The sequence below is a fragment of the Glossina fuscipes genome, unplaced genomic scaffold (assembly GCF_014805625.2).
Source record: "Glossina fuscipes isolate IAEA_lab_2018 unplaced genomic scaffold, Yale_Gfus_2 116, whole genome shotgun sequence".
Taxonomy (NCBI): domain Eukaryota; kingdom Metazoa; phylum Arthropoda; class Insecta; order Diptera; family Glossinidae; genus Glossina; species Glossina fuscipes.
The window spans coordinates 1,423,606-1,435,876 of NW_023998459.1; the positions used below are offsets into that span (position 1 = coordinate 1,423,606).

The window sequence follows — 12,271 nt, forward strand, 5'->3', positions numbered from 1 at the left end:
CATACGGTTGGATTCGCAACTTAATTTCATTCGTTTTTTTTTTAGGTTGACGGTTTCGGATTTCTCTTTGCATGCATTTGTGCCTCTAATCAAATTAATAATTAAAGAACGCGACGACCGACGCTTCTTATAAAGAGAAAAAGCAAAAAAGTGATGCTTGACTTTGTTTCTTTACTTGTTCAAATAAATTATAAAAAAACTTGGAACAACGGTGATTAAAAACTATTTTCAATTGTATTTTGTGAAACCAAAATTTGAAACATTCCTAAAATACTAAAAGAAAAATAAAATAAAGCGTAATGAGTACGTTCATTTTAAATAGTTTTCACTTTTTATCAAATTACGTAAATGTTATATACTTTTACTATTTGTGTCCGATTATATAAATATATAACGTAAATGTAAAAAAAAGCATAGTTACTTTTAACCTTTATTTGACTGTCGCAGTATGAACTATGATACTTTTAAACAGTGATTTCTATGATTTGCGTTTAAGAAAGAGGATTCATGAATGCATAAGCTTAAACAAAGCATATTAAATAGTTATTGATATAGTATCGTATATATGAAAATAACATGTTGACTAATGATTCTCATTAAAGTAGGTAATCGGTACTAACTATGTCCTCAAGATCAAGATAATCGTATATCTATTAATTGCAGATTCCTCACTTTAAATGAATATGTACTAAAACTTCTGCTATTTTTTGGGGTTTAACTGTTAACCAGACTAATAGTGTTCAATTTTAATGCATTGAAATCTATGTGCCAAGCTCCTTCATATACACTATGGAAAATGTGAATATGGCTTTCCTTCTAAGAAGCAAATAGAGCATGGAAATAAGATTTTTCGACGTAAGAACTGACGTTATCAACTCGAATTCGTTAAAAGATCTGAGATTGTTATCTGCTTTGCGACGTTAATTTATGAAGGAAACGTCGCTTTTCAAGCCTTAACGTTTCCCCACCCGTTACAAATTCATTAGATTCCTTTGTTTCTTCTATGAATGCAATTCATATTTTCCTCTTTTTTAAATTGATGCTAGCTTCTACCATTTTCTGACCTACAGTGAGAGTTTTTGTACTCAGACAAAATTCATCTATTTGTCCGTACAACCTATTACTATTACATAAAAAATAACCACGCAATGTGTGACTAGAGAGTTATAAGAGTGAGTTATAAGAGTTAAGACGGAATGCGTATATTGGAAAACTTGCAAGTTTTATGGTGTAGAAATCAAATTTACTTAAACTTCCATTCCAAGAGAAGAATAAACTTTGTAAATGCTTTTATGACAAAACCCTCTTAATTTAGGAATTTGGAAAAATAAAGAAATTACATTACGCAACGTCAACTTTACCTTGCAGGGATTATTCTACAAATATTTCGATTAAGGAAAAGTTATGCAAGACAAAAAAATTTTAATTTTGCGGTTTTTGTCGAAATGTACAAGGTTGATATGATTTTGCTTTTTTAGAAAAATATACTTTCTTCTCTTTTTGCGTTATCCCCATCTCGTTTGTCCTGAAAAAATTGATTTCCGTTTTTGGGCTTTTATTTTGCTTTTTTAAAAAAAATGATTGTAATAAAAGATATCGACCGCTGCTAATTATTTCTACAATCAGATATTGTATGCAGCGATATCTTTCTTTTTGTCGCCTGACGAGTTTAGGAGCATTTGAGTGGCGACTGATGCGTCACATCATACTTTTACTCATTTGTTTTATATCAAGAGCAAGAAAAAATGCCGCAGTTCGTTTCTCTTCTATATATTTTTGTAATCGATATTACATTCGGCATTTTTCACGTGCTGCATTATTCAGTTTGTATGTACAGATGAATCAATGTTTATGAATTATAGACTTTAGTTTATATTGTCGTGCATAGTATCTTCTTATATATTGTGTAACGAGTTTCCCTTAATTTTCAGACGTGTACAAAGAATGTTTGTCAATAAGAATTATGCGTAATTTATGGCAGAAGACGTTATAGTCAAGACGAAAATATTATCAAGTTGCTGGCACTGTTATGTGTTTAAAATCACTTGTTTAGTGCCATTTTCTGCACAGGTTTGAAATTTACAGGATTATCTTCATTTTCCTGTTAGATTCAAATTTTCACGAAATTTGTCTGCAAAACGTTATATTTCTGCATGTCTAGCTGATGATGCAGTTTGACCTATCGACCGAATTGTGTGCCTTGCTCAAATTATGTTTTTGTTATTGATTTAAAAATGTATTCGGTCTTATTATAAAAAAAAATAAATGTATAAAAAAATAAATAAAAGTCTGTTATAAAAAGTGATAAAAAAAGTGAAACAAAAAAATTATATAAAATTATACGAAACAAAAATAAAGAAAAACGAAAAATAACGAAAAATTAATATCTTCCGCATATGTATGTAATGATGATGAGTCATATCCAAAGCGACTGCAGACTTAATCTGGATATGCGGTATTCAGTATGTCTTCAAACAGAAATGATGTTCATGTTTTATGAAGGTAAGCACTAATCACATCTCTTCGCTACGATCTTATTAATTTTTCCAATATATACCCAACACAATAGCACGATATCAATTTTGTTCATTTACACTGCTCAAAGTAGAACTTTTGCCATTATAAGGCACGGTTAATCTAGAAAATAAGAGTATAGTCAGCTCACTTAAATTGAAGACGCTAATATTTGATGGTATGTCTAGCTTCCATACATTCAAGATGCACTCCAATTTGGCGTGCGATCCAGTCCAAATGCAGCTTGAAAACAAACAAAAGTGGGCTTTAGCCATGCACATGAGCTATTACTACCGCAAGACAGGCCGTCTTTTCGTTGAATTCCAGTCACCGCTGTCATCGGCTACCAAGTGAAAGTGGAATGGCAATAACAGCAAAGTAGGCACGAATTCTACTATGCCACATGTAGGCAACTATTGTAAATACTATGTTAGGAATGCAAAATTGGTGAAGCTTTATATTTGCAGAACTAAATATACAAAACACTAAGCCCTCAACTGTGCAAAGAAGATAATGATGAGCATATCCCTGAGAAAGAGAAAGCTAACGAAAATATCCGGGTCCCTCACGGTTATGATTGGGTCAAATACATATTTTTACAAATGAAAGCGTACTAAACTCTGGTTATATATTATTATCGAAAATGAATATCAATAACGAATATTTCAAAGTTTAAGCAAAACGTCCTAGTCCGTCATGGTTATAATCAAATCGTTATTTTTATAAACAAGAGCGTACTGAACTCTGGCTACATCTTATTATCGAAAATGAATATTCATAACGAACATTTCGTAGTTTAAGAAGTTCACACGTAAGCGGTAGTTGGTGCTGGTAGAAAGAATGCTACAGGCTGCTAGTTAGGGAAGCAATAAACGCAAATAATGATTTTCAATGCTTTGCCTTCCTGTATTACATGCACCTTGTGCTGTTGGCAATTAACGAAATAATTAATACACATACACTATTAATGGATAAAGTCCACCATGTTAAATGACTATCCAAATTCTACTGGGAAATCCCGAAGTAAGAGGATTAACGAAGACAACAGATCACAATATGGCATTCGTTTCCTACTTTCAGAAGCAAGATGTATGTCTCAGGTGAATTAGATGAACCATGATGTTCGAAGAGAGCAGTTTGAAAGAAAAACTAAATACTGAAAAAGAACGTCCTATAAATAATTTTTGGTAAACAAAGTGAATTAAACTAAAAATTATTATTAGGCATGTGAAGCACAACTTGTAAGCAGAGAGAAATTTTATGTAAAAATATTTTTTAATGTAATCCAAAGTCAGACAGAGGAAAATACTTTGTGAGAAGCTATATTTCCACCGCAACTTTTTTTACACTTCCTGTAGTAGAAGGTATATAAGTTTGCGAATATGCATGCAACATCCAGAAGCACTTGACATCGACTCCTTTTTTTTAAAGGCAACTTAAGAAAATCATTCTGGCTGATATCTTTAACGTACAAGTCGCAATCTTTGAGAAATTCTGACGAAACTTGGTACATTTGGACGTGTTTTGGTCCATGGGCAAAACTGCATAACTGCAAATTGGTATAGCGTATTTAATAGCGCGCCTTGGTCTACTATCGTCTTTTTATTTCTTAACAGTTCTTAAGAATAGTTCGACCTTTGATGAGAAAGGTTCATTCTTAATATTTTATAATGAAAATATTGACAGTGAAAAACGTGATAATTTTGCCCACTCTACAATACGAGGACTATCATTGAAAGTATGTCTTACGGAAATATGGCTTATGGAAGTAATATAATTTTTATTGTATTGTAAATGTAAATGAATGTAAATGACTTTATTAGACGAAGTGATGTGCGATATTTAATGGTCGGCTCTGTCCGACTATAAGATTTTTACTTGTTGCATACGAGTAACTTAGCTTTTTTTTTATATTTAACTTTTCCATATTTAAAACGCATATAATGTATACATTCTGGAGTAGCATTAAATTCTGAATTGATTTTAACATGTCTGTCGGAAGGTAATGTCTGCGGTAGACCTTCTCCTCTTTGGATGAATTAGGCACATGTCTCGATAGCAATGTAATCGCCGAATGCACTCGCTGTATAGAAACAGTTCCGGATTGTGAGATTTTTGTCCCATTATATTTAAAGGCAGAGGTACGTCGTCGACATTCTGAGATTGTTATTTCCGTATGCTATATTCATAAAAGGACTGGATCAAAAATGACCACGAGCGATATTACATCTGTGCTGTGATAACGCACATGCAGCACTTGTAGCAAACGATATTTTGCAAGGCATAAAATTGGTATTTTTGTTATTCTTCCATCCATATTTGGCTGCTTGTAACTTCCTTCTACTCTCGAGGATCAAAGACGAGTTACACTGACGGCGATAACGACAAAGAGGCCACTTGAAAGATTTAAAATGATTTCTGCTGCGTTTTTAAAGCATGTTATAAAAACTGTTAAAAAAAAGATAACTATGTTTAATTAAATGGAGACTACTCGGAAAAATCAATTCCAAAAGTGGAGAAAAATAAACTTAGTTTAATAACAGAAAGATTTGCAACGTTGCTTAAGTATTTAGTTTCGAATAAATGGTAGAGCCCTATTTATCATCGAACTGAAATTGGAACATGTCTCTCTTCGATGAATTTGCAATCTGCATCTGTTCTTAATTATAACAGACTACTCAATTTACTATCCATCGATCTAAACGGAAATAAGCATTGTTACTCACCGTGATATTTTCAATTACTTACTAATTCAAATAGCCGCGCATAAAGGTTCCGAGAAGTTCCGAGTCCAATTTCTTGAAATTTAAGGTTTATTTCAATGCTTACTGATATGTAGCCAACTAAACTTGGTAAAAATTACTACTGCATTTAAAATTAAAATTAAAATTAAATTAAATTTAAATTCTGTCATATACATACACTTTTTGGTTACACATTTTATTTTTTTCAATGTTGTAAAAAGGAATAGATCTACATATCACAGTTGTTTAAATATAGAAAGAATACATATAAACAAAGTTGCAAAGTTATTTCAAATAAATTATTGCTAAATCTTAACTATACCATATAAATACTACTTGCGTTATTTAGAAGTTAGAAAACGGTCAAAATAGGGTAGAGCAGAATCCGTTTTCCAAACAAAAAGTTGTGGGTTGATTCTCGTTACTTACAACTTATGGAAGATAGAAGACTGATATTTTCTACATATACTTCACGCAAAACTGCTATTTATATGTATAAAGGCTAAATATTGGCCGTACCCATACGACCTTAGAAGTGCATAAATTCTCTTTTTCCACTTTTTTTAAGTTTTAGGCTTATTAATCATAAGGTAAAGAAGACAGAATGCTTAAAACTATTTCGTACATTCCGCAAATGAGTAGATTGCAACGTAAACCTGTCTTTCGTGATTTACGTTATTTTTTCAGCTCCTTTTGAAATATGTTCGTAACTTTGAATTGTGATTATACCCTACAGCACTTGTGGTACACGTGTGTGGTATATTAAGTTGGCACGGTCCTATGTAACACACATAAGGGCTTAATACAGACCCACCTATTATTTATTTATTTATTACACTTATACAAGAGACTCAACTAAAACAAATTGGCCGTCGAGTTCAATTGACTCTTAAAGTAAATCTTAAATTAATTAATATTAAAACTTAGTATAAGTGCAATGAAACAAATAAGAAGGAAAAAATGAAAAAAAAAAGAAAAAAAGCATGTACACAACTAGCATAGAGCCACACTCATAACCGTCACAGGACCAAATTGCAAGTGAACCCCTAAGCCATCGCAAACGTGCATAAGCTTGGGAACCGATAATAGTTAACAACAATTAATTTTCGACACATCGTGAATTTTTAAGGTTAAGAGTTAGTTTAAGTACGACATATGTAAATCGCGCGTATTAAGCAATGCTGCTTTAATGGACTTTAAATAGTACGTTAAACAAGAAAACAATTTCACATCATCAGCATACATTAAGATTTTTCTGAATTTAATCACGGAGGGCAAATCATTGATGTATAAATTAAATAAAATGGGTCCTAAGTGGCTACCTTGAGGTACGCCAGACGTCATGGGGAATTCATCCGAGGTAATGAGGTTAAACAAAATCCTGAATGAGCTACCATGAAGATAAGAGCTTAACCATTCCACTAAGAAGAACGGTAAGCCAGAGGCTTGAAGTTTAAAGATAACTAGCCTATGGTTAACTAAATCCAACGCTTTGGTAAAGTCAGTGTAAATGACATGTGAGAGCCACTAGAAAAAGCCTTGAAAACATGAGAAGTAAACTCTAACAGATTGGTGACAGTAGATCTTCCCTTTCGAAAACCATGTTGGAGAGGAGAAATATAAAATTTAATGGAAAAGGCTGAGCCACAATTCGCTCGAACAGTTTAGGCAAGACACTCAATTTGGCAATACCTCTGTAGTTCTATACAAGTTGCCTACTACCACTTTTGTGAATAGGAATAAGGAAACAAGTCTTCCAATACAAAGGGACAATACCTAAATTCAAGGACAGGTTAAAAATCTTTGAGATCACACTACATAGCTCGCCAGCACAAGATATAAGTATACATGAGGGGATTCCATCAGGTCCAGGCGAACAATTATATATTAGAGAGCTCAATCTTTTAAAAACGTCATTTTCAGATATAACAAAGTTAGGAATTGAAATCAAATTAGAAATCGGATATGGATAGTTTGCTGATAAATCAAAATTAGCAGTTGAAAAGTTCTGTCGGAAGTATTCCGTAAAGAGATTTGAGGTTTCAAAATCATCCGAGGACTCGGAGCCATTAAAAGACACATGCGAGGGATTTATGGAGATTTTTCTTTTGGAATTAACGAACTTAAAAAAGTATTTAGCAAATAAGGAGAGTTTAACAAACTGAAGGTATTTGCAATTGTATTGGCGGTTTAGGGAATTAAATTTATGCCTTGCCACTGAGTAAGCGAAATAGTCGAAAGAACAACCACTTTTCGAAAATTTTTTGAAAAGCTTGTTTTGCCTATTCTTGTAATATTTAATTGTTTGTTAAACCACGGGGGGCACTTGCTTCGAGGACGGGACTGCTTGATCGGAACGGATGCAGAAATAGCTTGATTTAATCTATTGTAGAACGACGACAATAAGCTATCAATACTCTTCACTGAGAAATCAAGCACAATATGAGAAAGATGTGATTTTAGCATGGAAACATTGATTTTATGGAAATCATAAAATTTATATGAAAAATTTGAATTTGGAACGTTATAGAAGTTGAACGAACCAACATGCCTGTAATGAAAGGAAATACCCAATGCTGGATGATATGGATCCTCAGGTAAACTAAACGGAAGACAACGATTAACGCAAATCTCAGGAAAGTTGGCAAAGCAAAGATCTACCATTGCAATCAGGGGAACCATTCAGCCAGAACTATCACTAACACCAAGTGACTTGAGGCAAATTGAAGTCACCCAACGCAATGACTATATCGGTAGGTTTAGATTGCTTGGCCACTTCACAAATGAGGGCGGCCTGTTTCTTATATACGGAGATATCCGAATTTGGGGGAATATAGGAGCAGGGCACATATAAGTGTTTATTAGGAAATTTCACTCGAATGGCGATAAATTCAACGTCGGGAGTAGTTAGAAATTCAAATGAATTATACCGATCGATTCAGAATCGTAATCTGCATTGATCTAAACCTGTTTGTCCGTCCGCCTGACTTTCTGATGTTTGTCCATTTAAATTTGTGTTCAAGCTACACCCCGTAATTTTTGAGATATTTCAATGAAATTTGGTGCAGTGAAATGTTTTTAGCAAAAGACGAACGCTATTAAAAATCGTTCGGATAAGCCCGCTTTTTCGACCACTCTCCCTATACCACTCTGGGGCAATTTTTGAACGCCCTCATATAATAAAAATTGAGGTTCACACGGCAAATAATAGTAGCATAATTTTCAATGCTGCATCAAGAAAATTATATCGTAACAGTAATTTAACACAAAAAATTAAATGTACCAAATTTGGACATGCTCGGCCTATTTTTTGATTTTACCTGAATAAGGAGTTTCACGAAAATTGACCATTTGTAGAGCAAAGAAGTTCAAATTTTAATATGTGGTGATGAAAATTAGCCTACAATATTAAAGTAATTTCATACAAAAATGAACTCTGCAAAATTTGGACCATCAACGCCATCTCCGTAAACACGCATTTGAAAAATTTGCCTTTATATAGAAACAAGATATAATTTTTGTGTTCTAGAACAATAAGAATAGCTTTGGACAAAGTGAAATAAGGTATTTTATGGCACTCTATAATATTCTTGCTTGTTTTTAGAAAAGTATATGTTTTATTTACAGAACTAGGAGATCTATTTAAAAATTATTTGCAGGAGCTCATATTTGCAACAATGTAATTCGGTCTTGTCCGACAATGCAATTCAATTCTCTCGACTCACTTTCGACTGACCCAACTCACTTTTAGACTCTCGCAACTAGGTTTTACTTTCCGAAAATATTCTGTTTCTTTACGTTATTACAGGCAAATTACCATTACATAAATTCATCGCGACATTTCTAATTCGCTAATCTGTTTTCTCGCTAAAGTTCTGCCAATTATTGTTAGTCTGTTCGCCGGTCGCCAGCTGCATGACGCAGATAACGCGCCATGAGTGTGTACTTGGTTTCCCCTTTCTTTGGAATTCATTTTTTCAGAAAATCGACTAATTTTCATGAACACTTAAGTCATTAAATGTGGCATATTCGTAACAATATATTATCTGCCTAAAAATGCGTTAGTGCTTATGGTGGATGTCACGACGTAATGGATTAATTTTTTTTTACAATACCATTGTAATGGGTATCACATAAAACTCTTAATGAAGTAGAAGGCACATTTTATCCCATTAATTTTTTTTTTTTGTGATAATAAAAAAAACATGAGGCGCCAAAGACTTTATTGATTGTGGGTATGCGTGATTCGACCCCAACCGAATACAACTTTCCTACATGTTCTTATCTCAATCAACTATACTGATCATTCACTGGGCTATGCAACCGGCAGATGTCTGTTTAGGCCAGAAAAGAATAACCAGACGAATTCGGGTGTAATCATTACATTGCCTACGGTTTACCGTCGTCGCTATCTGATTCGCAACCTCATTTGAAATCATGTGTTCGAACTACAAATAAGATCAAAATATGTGCGTCTTTCCCAATAGAGCCGCATTTTATGGCATATTAATAATCTTTATTCACAGTATAGGACCCGACCTGGCTTTCCACAATTCTGCCAGGTATCATATAAAGCATTTCTTTTCAAGGTACGAGAAGCATTACCATTAATTAATTTGACACGCGCTCTCATTTTGATCCTAAATTAGAAATTGGTTTCATCGCTCAATCATCAAATCAATTTTGTTCTCTATGATGCATGTTTGCGATGGCTTAGGGGTTCATTTGCAATTTGGTCCTGTACCGGTTGTAAGTGTGGCCCTATGCTGATAGTGTACATGCTTTTTTTTGTTTTTCTTTTTTCTTTTTCTTTTTTTTTTCTTCTGATTTGTTTTATTACACTTATACTCAATTTTATTATTAATTAATATAAGTTTTGCATTAAGAGCCAATTGAACTCGACTGTTATTTGTTTAGTTGAGTTTCTAGTATAAGTGGAATAAATAAAATAAATAAATTCGGTATCATCATGGCAATAATAAACTTTATTAAAAAATAATTGGTCCAAGCAAAACTCATTGAAGTCTATTTTCAAGTCATTCTCATCATGGAGGCACAAGATGCGATGTGTTGACTTGCTTGCAACAAGTTATTAAATACATGAATGTAAATTAGAACGTATCTCGAAACTTATTGGTGTTAACTTCCAAGGGACTGAACGTTATTTTCACCAAAGACATCATTGCGTTCGGCTGAAAGTAATTGTAAACAAATGGTATATATAAATAAATATAACCATTTACAATAAACAAATATCATCGTTTATAATATTCGATTCCCTCAAAACATTTCTGCGAAACTGCTACCCAATTCGAAGTACAAATACATTGGAACGAGATTGAAAAATTTGCTAATGTAAATTAGAACAAAATGAGATTATATTGGAGTTAACATTATACCGTTAATTGCGGACGTATTAGGATAGGGATATTTTGTGAATTTAAACAAGATTTGGAAGAAAACAAGTGAAAATTACGGGCAAATTAGACGATTCCTGCCGAAAATTATATCTTGTTTTCATGTGAAGACATACTCTTGCTGAAAGCCTCCATATTGATGTGGTCCTAAAACAGGAAGTAACGGGGCCCAAGTTCAAACCCAATTCGTACGCGGAGAACTTTAAGACTCATTTTTTCTACTTTTAATTAATAATTATTACTGGAAAAGAAAACATATTTTTAAATGTAGATTTAGTCGCGATGTCTATAACCCTTTGCGTTTGTACAATGAATCTTGCCGCATTGTGCCTCGGAGCTCCATAGTTATAAAAGAATATTGCATCTTCGGCAGGAAAGACTCAGCCGATTTCAAATTTTGTACAAGGATGCGTTGAGGAACTGTGCATATTATCATAGTAACTACAATTTAATTTCTTTACGGGGTATGAATTGTTTATATGCAAGTAAAACAGCCTTCAAAAGATAAGAACCAAATTTTTTTGTTGATTCGAGTTCTGCATAAACTTTGGAACAGCTTATTAAATCCCCATTGTTCAAGATATGGAATTCCCTTCTGTCTGTGAGGCACATCGTGATAGGATTCGTTTTGAAGATACGTCGTCAAATTAGCGTAACTCTAATTATTTTTATCTATTTCAATCACAAAGTTTCCTGTTTGCTGTACAGCGGTTTATATTTCATACGATTCCTTCACAAACACGGTGCAAAAAGGAAGGCCAACTTTTTCTTAATTTGTTGGAGTTAGTTTCACATCATACTATGATACTACCCCGATTTTTATCATGAAATTTATTTATTTATTTATTTATTTATTCTATTTATTTTTTAGGATAAAAGCTAATTTAAATACGACATAGGTAAATCGCGTGTATTAAGCAATGTTGCTTTAATGGACTTTAAAGAGTCCGATAACGAGAATAAGTGGTAGACGTCATTTAGGTTCTTGCAAACGACTCTGAGCGGATTGAACAGCTCATAATTAAACTTACACTGACTAAGCTTAACCAAGTGGCTGGAGAAGCCGTTAGGGACATTAAAGCTTATTTCACCAAGTAATGAAGGCGAGTCAATGGCACCATTTATTACTTTAATTAGAGAGGAAACGCCAAGAACAAATCTACGTTTTTCAAGAGACGGTAGGGACAGCAGAAGCAACCTACTTTCATACGGAGGAAGAGAGGCAACCGGATCCCAACCCAAATTTCTAATATTGGGAATTATTACTTTTTGTCATATGGAGATTTAGTAGTAGAATTGCTATTATAATTGCTTCATTTGATACATATATTTACAACAATTTAGAATACTGGAATAATATTACTTAGGGATTTAGGATAAAAATTTTGAAATTTGCAATTTCTTTATGTACGGGGAGTGATCATAAATTGAATAAAAATCAATGAGCAACATAAAAAATCAATGAGCAACATGAAAAATTTAATAAAAATCAATGAGCAACATGAAAAATTGAATAAAAATCAATGAGCAACATAAAAAATTGAATAAAAATCAATGAGCAACATGAAAAATTGAATAAAAAGCAATGAGCAACAT

General features: G+C 33.1%; 1 protein-coding gene and 1 long non-coding RNA gene across 9 annotated transcripts in view; both read left to right on the forward strand.

Moving 5' to 3' along the window:
• The first annotated feature begins 315 nt into the window (after positions 1-315).
• LOC119640241 lies at positions 316-2,262 on the forward strand. Its single transcript, XR_005247627.1, has 2 exons — positions 316-601; positions 1,932-2,262. It is a non-coding gene; the product is annotated as an uncharacterized LOC119640241 (long non-coding RNA).
• Positions 2,263-2,330: 68 nt separating this feature from the next.
• LOC119640266 (rho GTPase-activating protein gacF) overlaps positions 2,331-12,271 on the forward strand; it is a 461,105-nt gene continuing 451,164 nt past the window's right edge. For all 8 annotated transcript variants that reach the window (XR_005247638.1, XM_038038162.1, XM_038038163.1 and 5 more), the window contains exon 1: positions 2,331-2,502. The gene's annotated coding sequence lies outside the window, so the exon portion shown is untranslated. The remainder of the gene's footprint in view (positions 2,503-12,271) is intronic.